The sequence below is a fragment of the Palaemon carinicauda genome, chromosome 1 (assembly GCF_036898095.1).
Source record: "Palaemon carinicauda isolate YSFRI2023 chromosome 1, ASM3689809v2, whole genome shotgun sequence".
NCBI classification, from domain to species: domain Eukaryota; kingdom Metazoa; phylum Arthropoda; class Malacostraca; order Decapoda; family Palaemonidae; genus Palaemon; species Palaemon carinicauda.
The window spans coordinates 261,648,126-261,657,941 of record NC_090725.1 but is presented as its reverse complement, the minus strand read 5'-3'; positions in this window follow the sequence as shown (position 1 = coordinate 261,657,941).

The window sequence follows — 9,816 nt, the reverse complement described above, 5'->3', positions numbered from 1 at the left end:
ACAAAATGATAAATGAACCCGAAGATTCATAACAGAAGTCAATGATTATCTATCATATTGATGTCGCCCAGTGAAGGGAAGTAAATACAAAAATGACTGAAAGAGGCTCACCGAATCTGAAGCGAGGGTGGAGATAAGGTCATAACAGATAAGGCAGTTGTCAGGGTGCCATACCAAAATATCGTCCATCTGGATCCCACAGTCCGCGTGGGACCGACAGACAGCATGGCCGCAAGGCTGGTGAAGGACGGCCGCGCAGGCTGTCATCCGGCAACGGACCACCTGTAAAAGGAATAGTCCATGAGCATCTACTAGTTTCTCTATAAGGGGTCCCGGAGGGTCCGGGACCTGCCAGTTAATAAAATAAATGTATAGCCTTAGACTAAACATGCAGAGAACTGAGACTATTCCAATAGCAATCCGGCAGAGCCGGGTATGAAAAAGGATGCAAAAAACAGTGATTAATATATAATCATAACTAGTTCCGGGGCCCCCGTGGCCGGGGAACAGGGTTGGTAAGGAAACTTAAAGTAAACTTAAAGTAACTTAAAGTAAACTTAAAGTACCCAAGATACATCCTTAAAGTACATAAATAGAAAACGCCAATTATGATCAAAAACTAATGTCTGTAATGAATAGGGCTCCCGGAGGGAGGATATTAATCAAAACCGTGTCAGTGTCAACCGATCATGTAGTTAAGAGCTCGGCGGCTCCGATGTCTGATGACGGGAGGGTACAACGGGAGAGCGCGGGGGGAGCCAGTGGAACCCCCCCCCTACCTTACCTGAGGTACCGGGACAAAGGTAATGATTCATGTAGAATATAAAATAATGATATGGGATATAATAAGTCCTATACGGACGATAATAGCATGAGGTACCGTAGGGGAGGACACTCCTAATATAAGTGCTCATTCTAACAACCGTAATTAAAAGCAAGGTTACACCAAGGTGCAGATATACCGACTAATCACGTGTGATAGTCCCCGGTGGTCCCGGCCTTCCCCCTCCCCGACCGATGGCGACGGGAGGGGGGAGACGAAACCGCCTGGTATGAATGAATGAGACTAAGTCATACCCCGTTGGTATACTCAGTCCTCAATATGTCGGAACGTTGATGGAAGACTGAGGTACAAGCATACTTGACCCGTAAATCATAACCAACAACCATCGAGTGAGAGGAAGGGTGTACACTGAAGGGGGGGGGGGATGGAATAACCTCCCCAACTTGTTGGGGGGGGGGTGTAATGGTACAGGGAAATCGCCAGTGCGCAGTGGTAGACAGGGCTACCAACTGGAGATCCCCTAATCATGACATGAAAATCCCAAAAATATGATCATAACGGAGTAAGCAATAAATATAATATCAATGCACAAATACATAAAAATAATTAATGAATTAAAAGCGAAATCACGTAAGTAAGGTTAGGCATGCAGAAAAAATATGGCGAGAGAGGGACTCGGGCGAGTGGTAGGGGAGGAAGCATGACGCCATCAGCAGATGGAAAGCAGGGGTACCAACCTAGTTACTGAAGCGGTAGATCGAACAGTAAAAACAACAAAATACGCGAGAGTCCCACTCGAACCAAACGTAAAACTAGGTGGAGCGTAATAAAACAAAAGGTTTTACTAATAATAAGTGAGATGGTCGAAATTAAAGCTCCTAGAACTAGCGAAACAATCTCAATGTTGACGCTATCCACCAACACGCACGAATGCAGGCATACCAACATAACCTACTCCTGATGAAACGCTAACACCGATATCATAGGATAACATAAAATAAATGCTATATGAAAGCATAAAGTCGGTGTACTAAATGAATATTGCTATATGAAAGCATAAAGTTGGTGTACAAAATGAATATAAGGAAAAAACTCCTAAAGGATCGAACGAATATAAAAGACGGACGAACTAACGAGACAAAGGGCAGAGGCGAAAGAAAGAACGGGGACGCCGCTCATATATAAACACTTCTAAATAATAAAAACAAAGATGACACTGCCCAATCTCGTTAAAAACTCATGGATAAGGTACTTAACTTCGATGGGGTATCTTGGGAATCGGCCATCGAGAGAAAGTTGATGATAAATCCAATGAAACACACGAAATAAAACACTTGGACTTATATCAAACAGGTGCTTGAAAGGAGTGATGGGCAAGCGTGGGTTGAGTTAGTAGTACTGGTCTGCGAGGCAGGGGAGGTTGAACGGCACCTCACTATTGGGGGATTTCGAAGAGGAGAAATCTAAATGGTACGAGACCTCTGGTATTTCGCCCCAGTCTATACCGACACCATTAGGTGAGCGAGCTAGTTCAACCTAGCATTCCTTTACATTTTTTCTCTGGTAATATTAGCAGTTATATTCCTTTGAAATGGTGCATAAGGAGCATTTCACTGCGCGGCACAGGGATTGAGCCCAGAAATAAGTACCTGGTAAGGAAGTCGAATTGAACCGTTACTCTGCCTCTTTTTTAAGTTCGTCTTCCTTACTGAGCGCAGCGTTCCTCTTGGAGGCTGAATCAACCCAAAGGTGCCAAAGTATATGGGGTTGCAACCCCAACTAAAGGACCTCTACAAAACCTCTAACCCAGGCGCTTCTCAAGAATGAATAGACCACCCGCCAAATCAAAAGGATGCGGAAGGCTTCTTAGCCTACCGTAACAACCATAAAAACAACAATAAAAGCATTCAAGAGAAAGGTTAAAAAAGGTTATGGGATTAAGGGAATGTAGTGGCTGAGCCCTCACCTACTACTGCACTCGCTGCTACGAATGGTCCCAGGGTGTAGCAGTTCTCGTAAAGAGACTGGACATCTTTAAGATAAAATGATGCAAACACTGACTTGCTCCTCCAATAGGTTGCATCCATTATGCTCTGCAGAGAACGGTTTTTATTAAAGGCCATCGAAGTAGCTACGGCTCTTACTTCGTGGGTCCTTACCTTCAGCAATGCAAGGTCTTCCTCCTTTAAGTGAGTGGGGGCTTCTCTAATCAGAAGCCTTATATAATATGAAACCCCATTCTTGGACATGGGCCTCGAAGGTTTCTTGATGGCACACCATAAGGCTTCTGACTGTCCTCGAAGAGGTTTAGACCTCTTAAGATAAAATTTGAGAGCTCTGACAGGGCAAAGAACTCTCTCTAGTTCGTTACCTACCATGTTGGAGAGGCTAGGTATTTCAAACGATCTAGGCCAAGGACGTGAAGGAAGTTCGTTCTTTGCTAGGAATCCGAGCTGAAAAGAACATGTTGCAGATTCGGTCGTGAAACCAATGTTCTTGCTGAAGGCATGAACCTCACTGACTCTCTTAGCTGTTGCAAGGCAGACGAGAAAAAGAGTCTTGAGGGTAAGGTCCTTGAAGGAAGCTGACTGGAGAGGTTCGAACCTAGGTGACATAAGGAACCTTAAGACTACGTCTAGGTTCCAGCCTGGAGTGGATAGACGACGCTCTTTAGACGTCTCAAAAGACTTAAGAATGTCTTGAAGGTCCTTGTTGGAAGAAAGGTCCAAACCTCTGTGGTGGAGAACTGAAGCCAACATACTCCTATACCCTTTAATCATAGGGGCTGAAAGGGATCTCTCATTCCTAAGATGTAGAAGGAAGTCAGCTATTTGGGTCACAGAGGTATTGGTAGAGGATATTGAATTGGCTCTACACCAGCTTCGGAAGACCTCCCACTTAGACTGGTAGACTCTACGAGTGGAAACCCTTCTCGCTCTGGCAATCGCACTGGCTGCCTCCTTCGAAAAGCCTCTAGCTCTAGCGAATCTTTCGACAGTCTGAAGGCAGTCAGCCGAAGAGCGTGGAGGTTTGGGTGCAACCTGTCTACATGAGGTTGACGTAGAAGGTCCACTCTTAGAGGTAGAGTCCTGGGGATGTCGACTAGCCATTGAAGTACCTCTGTGAACCATTCTCTTGCAGGCCAAAGGGGAGCAACCAGCGTCAGCCGTGTCCCTTCGTGCGAGATGAATTTCTGCAGAACTTTGTTTATTATCTTGAACGGTGGGAATGCGTACAGGTCGAGATGGGACCAGTTCAGTAGAAAAGCATCCACATGAACTGCTGCAGGGTCTGGAACAGGGGAACAGTACAGCGGAAGTCTCTTGGTTATGGAGGTGGCAAACAGATCTATGGTAGGTTGACCCCACAAGGTCCAAAGTCTGTTGCACACACTCTTGTGGAGGGTCCATTCCGTGGGAATGACCTGATTCCTTCTGCTTAGGCGATCTGCTGAGACGTTCATATCGCCCTGAATGAACCTCGTGACCAGAGTGAGGTTTAGACCTCTTGACCAAATGAGGAGGTCCCTTGCGATCTCGTATAGGCTCCTCGAATGGGTCCCTCCTTGCTTGGAGATGTAAGCCAAGGCTGTGGTATTGTCTGAGTTCACCTCCACCACTTTGCCTAGCAGGAGGGACTTGAAGTTCAACAGGGCTAAATGAACTGCTAGTAGCTCCTTGCAGTTGATGTGGAGTAATCCCTGTTCTTCGTTCCACGTTCCCGAGCATTCCCGTCCGTTCAAGGTCGCACCCCAGCCCGAGTCCGATGCATCTGAGAAGAGATGAAGATTGGGGGTCTGAATAGCCAACGATAGACCCTCCCTGAGAAGGAGGTTGTGCTTCCACCACAGGAGAGTGGTCTTCATCTCTTGGGTGATTGGGATAGAGACTGCTTCGAGAGTCGAACCCTTGTCCCAATGAGCTGCAAGATGGAATTGAAGAGGGCGGAGGTGGAGTCTCCCTAGCTCGACGAACAGGGCCAGTGATGAAAGGGTCCCTGTGAGACTCATCCACTGTCTCACCGAGCAACTGCTCCTCTTCAGCATGCTCATGATGCACTCTAGGGCTTGGCTTATCCTGGGGACCGATGGAAAAGCCCGAAAATCCTGACTCCGAATCTCCATTCCCAGGTACACAATGGATTGGGAGGGAATGAGTTGAGACTTTTCTATGTTGACTAATAGACCCAGTTCTCTGATTAAGTCTAAAGTCCAATTGAGATTCTCCAGACAGCGACGACTCGTGGAGGCTCTCAACAGCCAGTCGTCTAAGTAGAGGGAGGCTCTGATGTCCGATAAGTGTAGGAATTTTGCTATATTCCTCATCAGATGAGTAAAGACCATAGGAGCTGTGCTTAGGCCAAAACACAGGGCTTGGAATTGGTAGACAACCTTTCCGAAAACGAATCTCAGGAAAGGTTGGGAGTCTGGATGAATAGGAACGTGAAAGTAGGCATCTTTCAAGTCCAACGAGACCATCCAGTCCTCCTGCCTGACCGCTGCTAAGACCGACTTCGTCGTCTCCATCGAGAACGTCTGCTTGGTGACATACGCGTTGAGCGCGCTGACGTCCAGCACCGGTCTCCAACCCCCTGTCTTCTTGGCCACAAGAAAGAGACGGTTGTAGAAGCCCGGGGATTGATGGTCCCGGACTATAACCACTGCCTTCTTCTGCACAAGTAGCGACACCTCCTGGTGCAATGCTAGCCTCTTGTCCTCTTCTTTGTAGTTGGGAGAGAGGTTGATGGGCGATGTGGTCAGAGGTGGTTTGAGGCAGAATGGAATCCTGTAACCGTTCCTCAGCCAACTGACAGACTGGGCGTCTGCACCTCTCTTCTCCCAGGCTCGCCAGAAGATCTTGAGTCTGGCTCCTACTGCTGTCTGGAGATGCGGAGAGTCAGTTTTTTCCTTTAGATGTCCTGGAGCCTTTCCTGGACTTGCTCCTGTAAGAGTCTGGACGGGAGCTTCCTCGGCTGGGGGCTCTACCACGAAAGGGCGGTATGAACCTCGTAGCAGGGGTATCAACCACTGGGGAGCGATAAGTCTTGGGGACTGAGGTAGCAACCTTAGACTTACGAGCCGATGAGGCTACAAGATCGTGTGTGTCCTTTTGTATCAGGGCAGCAGACAAGTCCTTAACCAGCTCTTCGGGGAAGAGGAACTTCGAGAGCGGAGCAAAAAGGAGTTGTGACCTTTGGCAAGGTGTAATGCTGGAGGAAAGGAAGGTACACAGCTGTTCCCTTTTCTTCAAAACCCCTGATACAAACATCGACGCAAGCTCACCCGATCCATCCCTAATGGCCTTATCCATGCAGGACATTAATAGCATGGCAGAATCCTTGTCCGCAGGAGAGGTCTTCTTGCTGAGGGCCCCCAGGCACCAGTCAAGAAAGTTGAACATCTCAAATGCTCTAAACAGTCCTTTCAGTAAGTGATCCAGGTCTGAGAAGGTCCAGCAAACCTTAGAACGCCTCATTGCAGTTCTCCGAGGCGAGTCTACCAGACTTGAGAAGTCAGCCTGGGCAGAGGCAGGTACTCCCAAGCCTGGTGCTTCTCCTGTGGCATACCAAACGCTCGCTTTCGAAGTGAGCTTAGTCGGCGGGAACATGAAAGAAGTTTTGCCAAGGTGTTGCTTAGTCTGCAGCCACTCCCCTAAGATCCTTAATGCTCTCTTAGAGGACCTTGCTAGGACTAGCTTAGTATAGGAGGACTTAGCTTGTTGTACGCCCAGCGAAAACTCAGATGGCGGAGAGCGGGGAATAGCAGAGACAAAGTGGTCTGGGTAAACCTCCCTAAGCAGAGCCAAGACCTTACGAAAGTCAATAGACTGTGGAGAAGGCTTGGATTCATCCACGTCTGACGAGGGATCCAGGTGTGCCTCCTCATCATCAGACACCTCATCACCAGAGTGTAGCGAAGATATTGGACAAGAATGCTGAACAGCAGAGTCAGAACGAGTAGGAACAATATTAGTGGTTTCCTCTTCAAGTAACTGTTGAGGGAGAACCTGAGGGTCAGACTGCAAAGGCTGAATAACAGACAAAGCAGAAGGAAGGCGCATGGGTGGAGGAGGCTGACTCCTAGCATGAGAGGTTGAACCCAAGAGTTGCGCTTGCTGAGCGGTTGGTGGAAGCGGAGTAGCAAGTTCCTGTTCCTGTGGTGTGAGCGGAGCGTGATGAGGTTGAGGCTGCGCAGAACAAGGTAAATGTCTCGCAAGCTGAGGCTCCTGAGGCGCAAGGCCAGGGTGTAGTGGAGCTTGCCTTGTGGATGGTTGAGCTCGCTGCAGCGAGAGCTGAGGAGACTGACTCATGCACGGGAGAGGTTGTTGTACCTCAGCCGAGAGTTGCACCACTGGTGGAGCAGCAAGGGGAGGAGGAGGAAGAGAGGTATAATCCTCCTGATCCCATAGCAAAGGTTGCCTTAAAGAAGGCGGAGGCTGAACACCACTGGGAACAGCAAACTCAGACTGTGGCTCAACATCGTACGCCTGGCAGGTGGTACTGCGATCAGGCGGAGCAGGCGCAGGCGGAGCGAGCGTAGGCGGAGCGAACGCAGGCGGAGGGAGTGTAGGCGGAGGCGGAGGCGCAACACTCTCAGCCCGACACTCACGCATCAAGTCCGAAAGCTGTGCTTGCATGGACTGTAGTAGAGTCCACTTAGGGTCGGCAGAAACTACAGTAGGCTGAGGTAAAGCCTTAACAGTCGAGCTCTGTTGTGGCAGAACCTTACTCCTCTTGGGCGGAGTGCAGTCGACAGATGACTGCGGCGAGTCAGAGCTGAGCCAATGACTGCAACCTGGCTGAGCACTCGCGGACTGGACTCTGCGTTTAAGCGGTCTCGAGACCTGAGACCAACGTTTCTTCCCTGACAGATGATCAGCGGACGAGAAAAAGACGGGCTCAATCGTCTGCGGGTGGGAGTGACGGTCTTTGGAAGACACGCCCGCAACCACCGAGGATACTTCTGTGCGCCTAACAAGGCCTGCCGAACCCTTATGCCCTTCGACATTGCTTCTCCCCTGGGCTTGGGAGCTTGCAAGAGGTCCCGGACTGGGAGGACGACTGGCTCGCACAGAAGTATCCTCACGCACCACACTGGCACTGACACTAGCACTTGGCACTGCACTGACACTAGCACTCGTCACAGCACTGGCACTAATTCCACCCACTGCACTCTTGACCTTAAGTTCCTTAACTTCGGCCATCAGAGACTTATGGTCACTTACCACTGACTCTACTTTATCGCCTAAGGCCTGAATAGCACGCAAAACAACAGACATATCAGGCGGAGGGCAAACAGTAGGTTCGGGGGTAGCCACTACAGGGGTAGGAAAAGGTAGGGGATCATGAGGTGAGGAAAACAGTGAAGAGTGAGAAGAACTCCTCCTAACTCTACCTCTCTCTAACTTAGTTGAATATTTTAAAAGACGGACAAATTCCAGTTCCGAAAGTCCGGCGCATTCCTCACATCGATTTTCTAACTGACAGGGTCTGTCCCTACAGTCAGAACAAGCGGTGTGAGGATCTACCGAGGCCTTCGGAATACGCCTATTGCAAGACCTACATCGTCTATGGGAGGGGGCTTGCGAAATGTCAGACATCTTGAATCCAAAGAGTTAGCCAAAGGGGTTTCCAAAATCAAGCAAAAGATCGTTAACCGTATATCAGGACTATATAAAAGCTATCTAGCTAATATAAGAAGGTTTCCAGTAAAGCGACAGCCGAAATCTGAGAGAATACTTCACCAATTAGCCGTGAACAAACTCGAAGATCATAAGCATATCCCAGAACGTCTTGCCGGAAGCACGACAGAGGAATAATTGAGGAGGTGTCAACAAGAAGTACTCGAGTACCTGGCCACAGGTGGCGCTGGTAAGTACACCCCCTTCTAGTATTGTGATAGCTGGCGTATCCCTCCATAGAATTCTGTCGGGCAACGGAGTTGACAGCTACATGATTATCGGGTAAGTTTAATATTGAAAAAAACAATTTTTATGCATAACAGCACAGCACTTGCTATCAAATCCAGAGAAGACATTTTAAAATTATTAAATTAAGTCTAAAACAAACAAAAAGCCTGAATTTGGAGCCTCAGAGCACACGTCTTCTCCCTTCGAAGTAGACTTTTAGACTTAAAATGTGATACAACAGGCACAGCATGTTACTGGTTTCAGGCACTGTTAAGTCACATTGCTTTACTCAAAGCATTAGTATATTACATTTAGAAGGAAAATGAGAAATTTCTTAATCTTAAGGGGTAAAGTCAACATTTCAAACTTCAAAAGAAAAAACTATATGAAAATTAGGAGGTGTTAATGGAAATAAATAAGATTTTAACTAATATTTTCACACTTATTCCAGAAAGTTTACCCTAGCACAGGAAACTGGGACCAAATGAGTTTTGTTCTTAAAATACCTAGAGGGATGATTTAAAACCTATCACTAACTATATTTAAAAAAAAAAAAATTCATGACGGGAGAGGTAATGTATTCTACCATTAAATTCATACACTCTTATTTTCAGGATTTTGATTAAAATAAATATCTCAAGCATCTTCCATGGAATGCTGTACTGTATTGTTTTGTCCTATATATTTAGAGCAACTAATGTTTGTTTCTTTTACAAGAAAATACCTTCAATCAATGAGACAACATCATTATGACTGAACCAAAGGAAAACAATTAAAAGCAGAAAAAGTTCCATGCCTTATATGTGGTGGGCTGGCTTTACCTAATGAACTTGTTTGATTGACTGTTGCTTCCTCTTGGAAAACACACTATGTAGCAGTAAAAATTAGTTTGAACCAATATTGAAACTTTCCTTTGATCATATGACTGAACTTCCATACATTCTGTAATATAGTAGCTGTAGATCAGACTTCATGCACAAAAAAGGGCTTGTAAAGCTAGAGACTTTTTTGCCAAAAATTAATAAAAGGGTGAAGAACAGTGTCAAAATGTCGGAGGACATCAGAAACACTATCTCGTGTTTAAAAATGTTTGTATATTTTGTGAGAAGAAATCAAAATGCAAAA